The sequence below is a fragment of the Vipera berus genome (genome assembly GCF_964194415.1).
Source record: "Vipera berus genome assembly, chromosome: 1".
Lineage (NCBI taxonomy): Eukaryota > Metazoa > Chordata > Lepidosauria > Squamata > Viperidae > Vipera > Vipera berus.
Window position 1 is genome coordinate 302,128,021 of NC_138202.1, and position 14,371 is coordinate 302,142,391.

Here is a 14,371-nt window from a genome sequence, read left to right on the forward strand (position 1 = left end):
ACCAAATTGCAGGAAGAAATTCAACAGACACAGTGTAACATGTGTGCAATTAAACAGTGAAAGGGGTAGAATTTCATTGTATACAGAACAAATCCTTTTATCAGCTGGCATCTGATCATCATTTACAAGTTTTGTGGTTTAAGTATTTATACACAGTGAACTTATTTCTGCCCTTTCTGGTAAATCTTGGCTGTTTAAAATAGAAAACAGATGCTGGCAAACAATCCTGGTTTTTGTAAACCTACGTTTTGGTGAAAATCTTGATAGGGTACTTTTGTGCTTTCCCTCTGTGTCGAAATTGCTTGCATGTGTTTCCATTTTGTAGAAATTTGGGCTTAAGACCATGCCTATCTTTTTGTGAAATGCTAAGATGCCATTTAGGTCAAATTTAAAAAGAGCTTAACTAATTTATATCACCATGCTTTTGAAGAAAAGACTGCTTTCCCATGTTTTTTTTAAAAAAAATATCACAGAAGAGCTCTGCAAAAGGGAAACTAAGCAGATTATTAAAGCAGCAATTTATAAATTCAGTTGCAGGCTACGGGATTTGACCTTACTCAAAAGCAGCCATTAGTATTATTCTATAAGCATTCCAGCTTATACAAGTCTTTATTCAGCAGCAGAAATAACTTTTCCCATGCAGAGTTGGTGGCATCTTATTATTGGTCACCGTGTTGAGACACCAGTGTGCAGCTTTTTCTCTGATGTAGGGAGAAGAAGGTGTTGAGCTTGAGATCTTGCCCCACATTCTCTGAACAAAATGGTTTACATCTGTGGTGACAGTAGAGATTACATCACTTGGCAACGGCTGCAGCTGGATTGTTCTATCAGAGTGTCCAATTGTAAAGTGAGGCATTAAGCAATGAGAGTGATAGGCACAGCTAAACATGGCAGAGGTTTTCACTGCATTGCAAAGCACACAGCAGCTGTCATTTTCATACCAAAACATCAAGTTCCTGCCATCTCCAAATCATCTGCTCCATTTCCAAATGCTTCCACATTTTTAAAAAAAACTGTCAACATGGCACGGTGTGGTACTGTATCTTTCAAAGGTTTATATGCAGACAAGCATTTCTGAGGCAATGACTCACATTGGCGTATGAATACATCCATTTGGAACATGTTTGCTCAAAATAGGATCCCTTCTTTTCACCAAAATTTTCATCCAAACTCCTTGAACAGAAGCTTTCTGCATTCTCTGGACTGCAAAGAACAACTCCATCGTGGAAAATTAACTCTGGCATAGGGGGGGAAAAGAATTTAGAGGGGCGTCTTAAATGAGAGGCTGTCATTAAACACATCTTCATCCATGGTTAACTGAACTAATCTTAATTAATCTGTATAATAGTGAGCTAGAAATTAACCAGATGTGATGCATTTGCAGAACTTGCTAGATTAAAATGATAATTTTTATGGTTCAGTTCCATATGAATATAGCTGAAAAGACATGGAGAACTAGCATTGCAAAAAGGGAGGAAAAATTCATGAGTTTAATAAATGTGTTTAATTAGAATTAGAATCATAAAATGAAAAATGGAAATGGTATGGCCATTTGATAGAAAAGACTGTTAGCAAAGTTATTTCTCTAGCTGTGGATAAAAATTCAATTACACTTGATTTCCAAACATTCAAGACCTTTTAACAGAACAAAATAAATATAGCATAACAGCATACTTTGTTGCAAAAAGTTGAAGTAATGGAGTGCAGTATTCAGCATCATCATATAATGTACTCAGATCTTGCCATTTTGTGCTTGTAGGATAGGTATTTATTCTTATCAGTAAGTAAAACTAAATTTAGTAATTTATTAAGAAGGAGGAGATAGTAAATGTGTTCTTTCCATGTTGTTTTTATTTAAACTTCTTTCCAAAATTATACACAGAGAATAAAAACTGAGACTTAAGTCCTTCAATATATAAACAAAGGTCAGACTGAGGTCAGCGGCTTCTTCAAAAATAGAAATAGCATCAATCACCCTTTCCCCATGAGCAAATCTATAATGATCAGTTAGCAGCATAAAAAAATATCCAAAAATATTTTCCCCTTGTGGATTGTTTTTGTGCTGCAAGTAATAGACCAAATACCAAGATGTACTGGGAAAAAGCAAATAAACAGTGATGGGCAAAGGGAATCATTCAATCAAAGGTCAAAAAGGGGGGAAAATGGTAGGAATCTGAGGGAGGATGAGAAGAAATAAAGGCAAAGCAGCTATACCGCATCCCCTTTCAGAAGTGGAGGAGATGGGACCAGAGGATTTTGCTGGTGAAGAAACCATAACAGTGTTTAATGATCTCCAGCTGTTGAAATAAAAGGCCTATTCTGGGATTCATTAATAGAAGGAAAGGCCTCCAGACCTTTCGTGGAGAGCTCAGACAAATGTGGTGATCAATTAAAAGCTGGGGATAGGACACAGGCAAAGAAGATTATTTTAACATCTAGTCTTTGTGGAACACAGTTTTTTGTAACAATAAGCTGGGCCCATCAGAACACCACATGTTCACCACAAAAGAAATCGTCCTTAAATATCATTCCACTAGTTGGGATAGAAGCTATTTACACTTAAGTGGATATATTTACTCTGAGAACATCCGTCTTCTTGGATGTTCTCCAGATGGCAGAGAATTTCTGGTATGGGCAAAAGTTCAGTCCATCATGAACCCTTTGGCATTCTAAAATAGTATAGTCAAGACCAGCAGTTCTAACTTTTCCTAGCTTAAATCCTACCAAGCTATTAAAAAAAACTGACTCAATAGAGTCAGTACCACAATAGAAACAAAAGCCCACTTTTTTTGCAAAAAGTAAATATGTGTTCATATATATTCAGTTATTATGGTTGGTAACACAGTCAGCCAGATATTTAGACTGGATTTGGCATGCCAAACAAATTCTTCCCAAGGAATTGGGATATGCAGATGTTGTTTAATAATTATATAATTTAAAGATTTAATTCAAGTTTTAGTGATATCTGTGTTCTATGTAAATTACTTCTCAGTCTGACATTTGTTTAGCATACCCAACAACTGAGACTATTGTCCCCATATAGGCCTGTCCCCTTTGACTAAAATCAGAGGCCTACGGATTCAACGTAATCAGGTCCTGAAAGTTGTTGAGTTTTTATATTTTTATTTCAATGGTTTTTATATTTTTAGTACCTAATGTTATTACAAATTTTAATGTATAGTCAATTAAGCTATGCTACTACAAGCTCTGTACTTTACTTTGAGTGCAAAATATTAAGTTACAGGTTTTGGGAAATGGTTTATTTACATCTTTGCTGGTTATAATTTAGAATTGTTAGTCTTAATGTTTTATATTATTTTGGAGTGTTGCAGTAGAGGAACATATAATAATTATCCAGGAGTGTAATGCAGGGTTGATTCTCATGATAGATTATGAGGAGAATAACAAAGGAACATGAACTGCAGTTGCTCCAGATAAAATATAATCTGGTTTATTTATGTGTATGCTTCTTGGTTTATTTTCTTGTATGCGTCTGTATTTGCCTTTTAGAGGGTTGTCTTAAGAAATGGATTAGGTCAAGACTTGCCAATGTTAGATTAAACCAAATGAAATGAATGATACAAGTCAGTCATAGCTGTGGGGCTACTCAGCATCAAGGTTCACATAATACACTGAATCATAAACTAAACAACCACATTTTTAGTCTAGATTGTTATATGCTCAAATGGTGAATCAGTGTGTTTCATGAACACAAAACAGTGAGAATAGTAATGCTACCAAATGGACAGATGAGTTCATGTAGCTCTTTCATGTAAATGTTAAAAAGATTGAGAGTCTCAAATCCAGAGACACCCCACACACACACCACTGAGGGGCCACATGACCATCGTAAGTCTGGGAACCAGTCACAAATTTACTTTTCCAGTGTTGTTGTTAGTTTGAATAGTCACTAAACAGGGCAGGGCTGGGCTGTAACCAAGGACTACTCTTGCCAAATTAATAATGGCTCAGTAAGATCTGCCCCTTTACTGTCTTAGACTGCAAGAAGATACAACTGAAGTTTCCTGCTATATATGATCACACACCAGGGTTCATAAAGAATCAGTTCAAAGAAAATATCAAATTCAAAATACATCCAGAATCGTTCAGTCTAATCAGATATGACAACTAGCCAATAAAACTATGCCATTACTGGAAACCAATTGAATTATGGAAAAAGAATGAAAATCCTAAATTCAAGAGTAGAGTGATTCTCCATGAAGTATAGAAGAAATTTCTCAAATAGACAAAAGGACTCATATTTTAAGCACTTTCTGAACCATTGGCAATAGGTTGGTTGGGGAGCACCTTTCTCATACCCACACAAGATGGAGTATCTTAACTGAGGCTTATGATCTACAGGATGGAAGTGAGATTAAAATTCCAAATCATGCAAATCTTTTGCATGGGAGCAAAGGAAATCATCACTCCTCTAATCTCAGCTTGTGATTTGCAATATGTGCAATGGAATGAATCAAGGTATTGTTGGAAGAAAAGTCTTCATCATGGTTCATCCAAGCGTGGAATAAACATGGCAACTGCTTTGGGAAGAAGGTTGTAGTTTATTGCAGAGGAAAGCCAGATAGCAAGATGGATCCAACAGAAAAAAAGGACTGACCACATGTGGGTAGTGGGTTTTTATACCCCTAGACTCTATTGTTTGGAGTTATTTCCTGTTCCTGTGTCACGTATATTGTCCTGGGTCCAGGTGTGCCTTTCTAGGAATCTTGCTGGTTGTGGGTATGTCTTTGTCTTTGTCTACCTAAGCTCCTGGCTCCAATCTACTCAATAGCTAGCTCACATTTGCATGTCTATAGAACTGCTTTTCTGCTTGGGGGTGCAGGGGTGAGGAGACCTGAAACTATTAAGAAAACTCAGCATGCTTTCCTGGTTCTTCAATTTCTTTTTAGGAAATATATTTTTCTTCCCTTTTAATATTTCCTTCTCTGGGGAGCTGACTTCCCTCAGTATAAAGCCTTTTGATTCCATTTGCCCAGACTGATATGATTCAAGATCTTCCACCAAAGTCAAAATGGTGCTAAGGTAGCCCTCTAAGAAAAGCTGGAAAGTAGCTCTGTAAGAAAAGAAAATTAAGGTATTTCAGAGAAGCTGAAATATTAAGGAGCACTAGTATTTTGAAAAAGGATACAAAATCCTATGGAAATATGCCCTTTTTGTCTTATTTACAGTACATACAGATACTAAGCAGTTTTGGCTTGGTTCAAAATCTTTGCCTGCAGGAATACCATGAGGGACCCAAGAATGGAATGTTAATGCAAAGTTGTCTGAAATATTTCAGTGGGGAGTTGGCTAAAGAAACATGTCTTCACTAGGCTTCCTAGATTTATTGCTTACATTTTTCATATCTTTGTCCAAAGATGAGCTTTCTTTCTTTTTTTCTTTTTTCTTTTTGCTTTTCATAAACACACACTGGTGTTCAGCCAGTTACAAAAATTATACTTACTGAAGTCTTAGGTTTTGTGAGTAGGATTTGGGAACCCAATACATTCACAGAAGAAACTGAGATACAAAAGAGACTCACATTTGAGAAAGCGTTTGCCAGTTTTCACTCTACCGTTTTCTTGTACTACCTCATCCATTTTTTTTCAGTGGACTCCTACAGCCTCCGGAATATTTGTTCCTTCCAATGGGAAGGGTCAGCCAAAATAATCTGCCTATCTCATTTATTCTAAGAGAGTGCTCCAGAAGCAGACTTCCGGTCACAGACCTCAAAAATCAGCTATGAAAAATCCCAAACGTAGGGTGGGAAATTTGCTCTCTTGCAGCAAAGGCAATCTGTCAGAGCCCCTCACTTGTATTTGCCTTTAATCCTTCCCTTTTTCCCTTTCTTGCTTTTGCCTAGGTATTTTTGGGGCTTGCCATACTATTGTGGGGGAGGGTGCTTGCAGGGGAATTGTTATTTGCTTTGCTCTGCTCTGTACTGAGATGCTCTCCCTCTGGGCGAGAGGAATGCGACCTGAAAACATCTGCCTTAACTCCGAGACAACGAAGCCTGGGACAGTTAGGAAACGAAACCAAGAGAGACCTTGAGAAGCCCATTGAATCTCCAGCTTCTCATAACACGGTGGCACCTGTGGATTGGCTGGATTTCAACCGGACAGTTGGATACTGGACGGGAGGGGGGAGTTGTGAATTGCCTTTTTTATGTAATCTTTTATGTGCCAAATCTCAGACCTTGCTTTATTTATTTATTTATTTATTTAGTTACATTTATATACCGCCCTATTCCCTGAGGACTCAGGGCGGTTTACAGGAAATTAAAAAATCCACCATACAAAAGTTAAAAAACCAAATTAAAAAATATTAAATTGACCCTGTATACTTAAAACCCCAATTAAAATTTCTCCTCAGCCTGGGCCCGAGAGCTCAAAGAGCCAGGTCTTCAGGCCCCGGCGGAATGATCGGAGGTCGGGAGCAGTCCTGAGCTCCACCGGCAGCTGGTTCCAGAGGGCAGGCGCTCCCACTGAGAAGGCCCTATCCCTGGGTGTCACCCGCCGGCAATCTCTCACCGGCGGCACCCTGAGCAGACCCTCCCTGTGGGAGCGCACTGGGCGAAGGGCGTTTGATGCCGGCAGCAGGTGTTCCCTCAAATAGCCCGGACCCAGGCCATGTAGGGCTTTGCTCTCTAGCCATCACTAACTCTCAATAAAAAGTTCCTTTTGAGACAATGACGGTTTCAAGAGTTCTGCTTTCTTTGGGGATCTAGTTGAGGCAGGTCCTTACCCAATCATTGCAGTGTTCCTAATTGAAAACAGTGTGCCTGTAGCTACATTAGGCAATTGTATAGAGGCCACCTCCATTCTTTTCAATGCCACGATGAAGTTTCTGTAGAAGTGTGTTCTAAAGGTACATTCTGTATGCTGTCTGTACATTTACTGTAAAAGATACTATTTGTATGATGGCCCTTGAAGACTGCTTCTGGCCATTTAAAACAAAATCTTGCTAGGTTTGCACAGGCAAAGTAGAACATAGCATGCTGGCTGAAGAATTCTGGGAGTTGACTTCCAAACATAAAGTTGCTAAGGTTGAAAAACACCAGACAAGGTCTTTGAAAAGCTGTTGCTTTAAAAGAAGTTCCAGGTTTAGAAGTTCTTTTCAAAGGTAGTCCCTTCAGTCAAGATAGTAGGCTTCAAGCTAGTCTGGGAGTCTGAACCATTGATAGGTGATTATCAAAAGTAATAGCCTGAAAATGCTGTTTTCCATGATCATTGATCCAGGCTGTTCCCAGCTAGGTCTGTTCGGCTACCAAGAAATATAAAAATATAATAAATAAATAAATAAACTGCATAATGTCAGTTTTCCAAAACTGACTTTAGACATCTTCAGGCTTAGTTTCAGCTTTCGGTAGTTGTCAACCCTCCAAGCATTCAATACACTTATAAAAAGTGTATTTCAAATGGTTTTGCACCATCTCCCACTTGGTTGCTCTTCTTTGAGGAATATGGTTTTAATAACTAATGTAGTTTATTTATAAGCCAAAACTATATTGCTAGATCTGAAAGGAATAACAAAAAGTCACAACTTGAAGGTCATTCTACATAAAATGACTAACTAACTTCATGAGCATCGGAATAGTTTTTCCACCCAAAACTGTTTTATTTCTCTTTGACCATCATTTTTATCTGTAAAGAAACTACGGTAATCACCTGCAGAGTTAAAAGCTTTCTAGATTTAGCAATGATCTAAAACTTGAGAGAATTCATTTATTTAATTTTTTACAATGTCAATTTGTTTATTTTATTTGTTTGTTTTAGTTATTTGACATAGTATTTTAGGTCCTTTTTTTGCCCACCAAAACCATTCTGCCCATCAAGTTTAGGGCACCAATTAATTATGTCTGTTAATTTCTGTGGTCTCTTTTTTTTTACTCTGATAAACAGATTAGATGTTACCTAGCCTGGTAACAAAACGTTCAGAAACCTATCCACAAACTTGGAGAATGAGATCTCAACTGCTCTGAAAAAACTCCAGGCACTTCTGCATGGATCATTCAATAATATGTTTAAATGATTTGGGAATGCTCTGTCTATATGGCTGTTTGACTATTATATTTATATTTATATTTATTAAATTTTTATACCGCCCTTCTCCCGAAGGACTCAGGGCGGTGTACAGGGCAATAAATATCAAAATACGAAATACAAAAGTTAAAAAACATTAAATAATTATGCCCGATATAATACAATAGTTAAAATCCATGTTAAAACCCCAAACCCCAAACCCATCAGACCAGGCCGGCTTGTTCAAATAAATAAGTTTTTAGATCACGTTGGAAGGAGCGAAGGTCGGGGGCCATCCGGAGCTCAACCGGTAAGCGGTTCCACAGGTCTGGCGCGCCCACAGAGAACGCCCTCCCCCTGATTTATGTAGCGTAGCCACCTATCTTGCAATTATGATTCTGGGCAGTGAACACAGGTTTAAAATTAACAGGATGAAAACAGTAAATAATAACAATAAACAACAATAATAAACAATGGCTTGTACAGGCAATCAAATTCAAACCACACAACCACAACATGTCAGTTAAAGCCATAATGAGCTGTATCTATTGAGATCTGAGCTTTACTTTTTTTTGTTAACTTTACATTTTGTCTCAGCATTTTGCTACATTACTGGCATAGCAGTCAACACAGTGTTTGATTGTTTGTGCTTTTGAATTACAGTCTCAGTATTGAAGTGTACAGAAAACTCACACAGAGATCAGTATTTACATTTTGATTCTCACCATCCCAGGAGCACAAACTGGGAGTAATTAGAACCTTACACCATCAGGTTGAAGATTTGCTTATCAGCAAAGAGAGAAAAGAGGAAAAAGGTTAATACTGGCAAGGCTTCTTTTGTTTGTCTCAACAGAGGTTTTACTCATAAATGGGATTTCCATGGGTGAGCATTCACCTAAAGCAGGGGTCTTCAAACTTGGCTACTTTAAGACTTGTGGACTTCAACTCCCAGAATTCCCCAGCCAGGCACGCTGGCTGGGGAATTCTGGGAGTTAAAGTCCACAAGTCTTAAAGTGACCACGTTTGAGGACCCCTGACCTAAAGCAGTGTTTCTTAGTCTGATGGCTAGGAAATTCCATGAGCTAAAGTGCGCACATTTTAAGTTGCCAAGGTTCAGAAACATTCACTTAAAGGATTTTATTTTTATTTATTTATAAATTTTATTAGCTGCCCATCTCGTATTTAATGACTCTGAGTGGTTTACAACATAAAAAAAACATTGAAAGACATTAATATCATCCATTGTAAAAACACACACACACACAATAAAAACATTAACAAATAAAATTATGGACCCAGGATAATCATAATCATTATCATAATAGTAAAGTTGGAAGGGACCTTGGAGGTCATCTAGTCCAACCCCCTGCTCAGGCAGGAAACCCATTTCAGATAAATGGCTGTCCAGTCTCTTCTTAAAAACTTCCAGTGTTGGAGCATTCAACACTTCTGGAGGCAGGTTTTTCCACTGGTTAATTGTTCTAACTGTCGGGAAGTTTCTCCTCAGTTCTAGGTTGCTTCTCTCCTTGGATTAGTTTCCATCTGTTGCTTCTTGTCCTGCCTTTGGGTGGTTTGGAGAATAGCTTGACTCCTCTTCTTTGTGGCAGCCCCTGAGATATTGGAACACTGCTATCATAGTCCTTCTCTTTATTAAACTAGACATACCCAATTCCAGCAGCCGTTCCTTATATGTTTTAGCCTCCAGTCCCCTAATCATCTTTGTTGCTCTTCTCTGTACTCTTTCCAGAGTCTCAACATATTTTTTACATTGTGGTGACCAAAACTGGATGCAGTATTCCAAGTGTGGCCTTACCAAGGCATTGTAAAGTGGTATTAATACTTCACATGATCTTGATTCTATCCCTCTGTTAATGCAGCCTAGCACTGTGTTAGCTTTTTTGGCAGCTGCAGCACACTGCTGGCTCATTTTTAAGTGACTGTCCACTAGGACTCTGAGATCCCTCTCACAGTTACTACTATTGAGCAAGGTACCCCCTATAGTATACCTGTACATTTGGTTTTTCTTGCCTAAATGTAGAACCTTACTTTTTTCACCATTGAATTGCATTTTGTTCGATAGCGCCCAGTGTTCAAGTCTGTCCAGATCCTCCTGTATCTTAAGCCTGTCTTCTGGAGTGTTGACTATTCCTGCCAGCTTGGTGTCGTCTGCAAATTTGATGAGTTCCCCATCTATTCCCTCATCCAAATCATTGATGAAGATGTTGAAGAGCACTGGGCCCAGAACAGAGCCCTGGGGCACCCCACTACACACTTCATGTAGATGTGGTTCCATTGAAGACCACACGCTGAGTACAGCCAGTCAGCCAGCTACAAATCCATCTGGTGGTGATGCTGTCTAACCCACATTTTTCTATCTTATCAAGTAGTAGGTTGTGATCTACTTTATCAAATGCCTTACTGAAGTCCAAGTAAATTATATCCACAGCATTACTCTGGTCCACTAATTTTGTCACTTGGTCAAAGAATGCAATAAGATTTGTCTGGCATGATCTGTTTTTGACAAACCCATGTTGGCTTTTAGTAATGATTTTGTTTGCCTCTAGATGCTCACTGATTCATTGTTTGATTATCTTTTCCAGAATCTTCCCCGGTATTGAGATCAGGCTGATAGGTCTGTAGTTTCCTGGATCTATTTTTTTCCCTTTTTTGAAGATGGGAACTACATCAGCTCTCTTCCAGTCCTCTGGTAGTTCCCCAGTGCTCCAGGATCTTTGAAAAATATAGTTCAGTGGTTCTGAAATCACGTCTGCCAGTTCCTTGAGAACCTTGGGGTATAATCCATCTGGTCCTGGTGATTTGAACTCGTCTAGGCTGGACAGGTGCTCATTTACCATTTTCTTGCCTATCTTAACTTGTGTTTCTATTCTGTTTTTTATGGCACTGTTTTTGATAGGTTGGACTGTTTTTTCCCTTTGTGTAAAGACAAATGCAAAAAATGAGTTAAATAATTTTGCTTTCTCTCTGTTGCTTGTCACCTTCTTGCCACTTTCCCCCACTAATGGACCAATCATTTCCTTAACTTTTTTCTTGTTTTTTACATGTTGAAAGAAGCTTTTTTTGTTATTTTTGACTTTGGTCACAAGCCTTAGTTCATTTTGAGCCTTAGCTTTCCTCACTTCGTCTTTGCAGGCTCGGGCTATTTGCTGATATTCTGACTTAGTTATGTGCCCCTCTTTCCACTTTCTATACTTGCCCTTTTTATCTTTCAATTTATCAGAGAGTTCTTTATGCAGCCATGCTGGTTTCTTTTGAGAGCTGTTATTTTTCCTGTTTGTTGGTATTGTGCTAGACTGGGCTTTTATTATCTCACTTTTCAAAATTTCTCAAGCTTCTTGAGTTGTTTTCCCCTTGAAGATTTTCATCCATGGAATCCTTCCCAAGCTCTCTCTAAGTTTAATGCAATGTCGCGTGGTTGAACGGAGAGACGGACACTTGAGCTGGGTAGTATTTCTTTATTGAGTCAGAAATGAAGCTGGAGCAAAGGGGTTACCTGGTGTCTCTTTATACCTGCCCAGGTGAATGGTGACCAATAGATTTAAACCTGGGCTTCCCGCCAGTGCAGGTGGCCAATGGATTTAAACCCTGGCTTCCCACCAGAGCTGACCATGCCCTGGGGCTGTCAACGACTCGCTCTATTCAGGCTTTCCCGCCAAAGCGGTTATAGCCTGGAGCTGTCCAGCCCCCTGCTGTGCTGACATTTCCATGTATGCTTTAAAGGCATACACTACATTTATTGAAATTAGGTCTCTTAAAGTCCAAGACTCTAGTTTGACTGTATTCTATTGCTTGTGCTTCCATAATGTTGAATTCCAATATTGCATGATCACTTCTTCCCAAGGTTCCTATGGCTTCAACTCCTTCTATCATTTCATCTCTGTTAGTGACAATTAGATCCAAAATGGCTAATCCCCTAGTTCCCTTCTCTACTTTTTGGGTGACAAAGTTGTCTGCTAAGTTTGTCAGGAATCTGTTTGATCTTCCACTTGGTGCAGAGTTTGTCTCCCAGTTGATGTCAGGGTAGTTAAAGTCCCCCATTACTATTGTGATGTGCTTCCTACATACCTTAGTTAGCTGACTAGCAAAAAGTTCATCTATTTCCTCTGTATGGTTGGGTGGCCTATAGTATACACCTATGGCAATGTCATTTTTTCTCCCTTTTATATTGACCCAAATGCATTCAAGTTTACAGTTTTCATCATTGTTGTGCTCTATTTCTGTAGAGATGTAGTTATTTCTTATATAGAGAGCAACTCCACCTCCTCTTTTATTTGGTCTGTTTCTTTAGAATAATTTAAATCCCTCTACCTGTGTGTTCCATTTGTGGGTTTCATTCCACCATGTTTCCATAATGGCGACAATATCATATCTGCCTTCATTAACCTGAATTTCTAGTTCATCCTGTTTATTGCTCATACTCTGTGCATTGGTGTATAGACATTTGAGTCCTTTATGATTGACCCTGTGTTTACTTTCTACATGACCTGTAGATGGCAAAGAAGGGACCCAAACACACATGGGGGGTTGGATTTTAATCAGTCAATCACCTCCAGTATAAAGCTCCCCCATTGGGTCCCCAAGTCTCTGGCTGAGTCAGGACTTAAGGCTTTTTCAAAATGTCAGGAAAGTAGGAGCCAATCTCAACTAAGGGGGTAAAGATGTTCCAGAGGGTAGGAACCATGACAGAAAAGGCTCTTCTCCTGGATCCCACCAGTCAAAATTCCTTGGATGATGGGATCTGCAGTATGCCTCTTCTGCTGGTGCAGGTGGAGTGGGTCAGTCCCATTAGGGTGAGGCATATAGGATGTAATTTCCTTTATTACTGTGATTACCAGGCATATAAATGTAATAAATTGTTATTCTTCATCATCACCATTATCAAAATTAGCTACTGACATAGGATCTTATGGCAAGGTAGAAAGGACATCCTATGGAAGAATAAACTGCCTCCTTTGAGGATATCTCTGATGGTGAGGGTTTGGTCATCAGATGAAAAGACACCTGGACATGATCATTCAAAACTGAAGTGGATCACATGTCCTGAGGAAACAGTGTGAGGAAGGAAGGCTAACTGCCACATAGCAGCTTTGTTCTACTATTGCCTTTGGCAGAAATGCCATAAAGTCACCAGGAACAGAAATTTCACTCTTAAAACCTGTTAACACTCCCAATAGGAACTGGTTCTCCTTTCACCAGCCCTGAAGATGCTGCACAAAATGTGAAGCCAACATAAAGTTGTATAACCTATTCCACACAGATGTTTTGTGTACACACATTGCACATTTTTCTTGCTGAGAGGATCATGGATTGTTGCCCCCCAAATATATACCACTACCTTCTACTGTTTCCACCCATATTCCCTCAAAATAATAGTCAACTTCCCAAGTGTAATGGTATCAGCAAAAATTATTTAAGAAGGCGGGGGTGGGTGGTGTTTAAAAGAAGATTACTACTGTTCCTGCATTAATTGAAATTCTCTTTCTGAGAGTAATTGTAGATGTTAAAATTAGTTGGTAAAATAGGATTATTATACATATAAAACTGGTTGAATCCAATTAAGTTCCAGTTATATTTAAGAAATAAACCAGCTTTTGCTTTCTGCCATGGGTTTTTCGAGTATCCAAACTGTAACCATATGTTTTGTAGCAAGAACTGTTAGATCCATATAAACATGTACAGACTGTTCTAGATTAACAGCCCAGGTGTCAACAATTTTAGCTTCTCCACAAGAAAACAATATAGCTAGTGATCTGTACTCAAGAGCCATGTATGGAAAGTTGCTGAATTCATCTTTTCATATTTATTCCAGCATTTTGCAGTCCTACTTTCTTAATTTATCTATTGTTAATCTGTACTGGCAAGTCCAGGTTTCCTCTGAGACAATTAAGACTAACAGTCTTTGAAGCAACTGCGATATAAGGCATCAAGCCATATATTTTCTAAAATAAACAGATCAAAGGTTTGGCCTTCCTTTGATATGTGTCACAGATCTTCTTTCCTAAGATTTTTATCCCTCCTTTATCATCTTGACACACTTTAATTAACACATTACGATCAGCCAGCTCATGAGGGAGTTAGCAAACAGCTCTGGTATGAGCCAGGTAAATATATAATTACTGACAAAATAGCCTTTCTTAGCAAGTCAAGCACTTGGTAACTGGAAAAATGCACAGCTATACACAGCTTTAATCCTGTACTGTGCTACCTCCTCTGCCTCCCTGATCATAAGCAAAGAAAAACACTTGATTACCAGAATGATGGAACAATTACATTCCAGAGGAGTAGCTGTGTGAAAGCTCCTTTTCAGGAAGCATATCTGCAGGGCTAATATA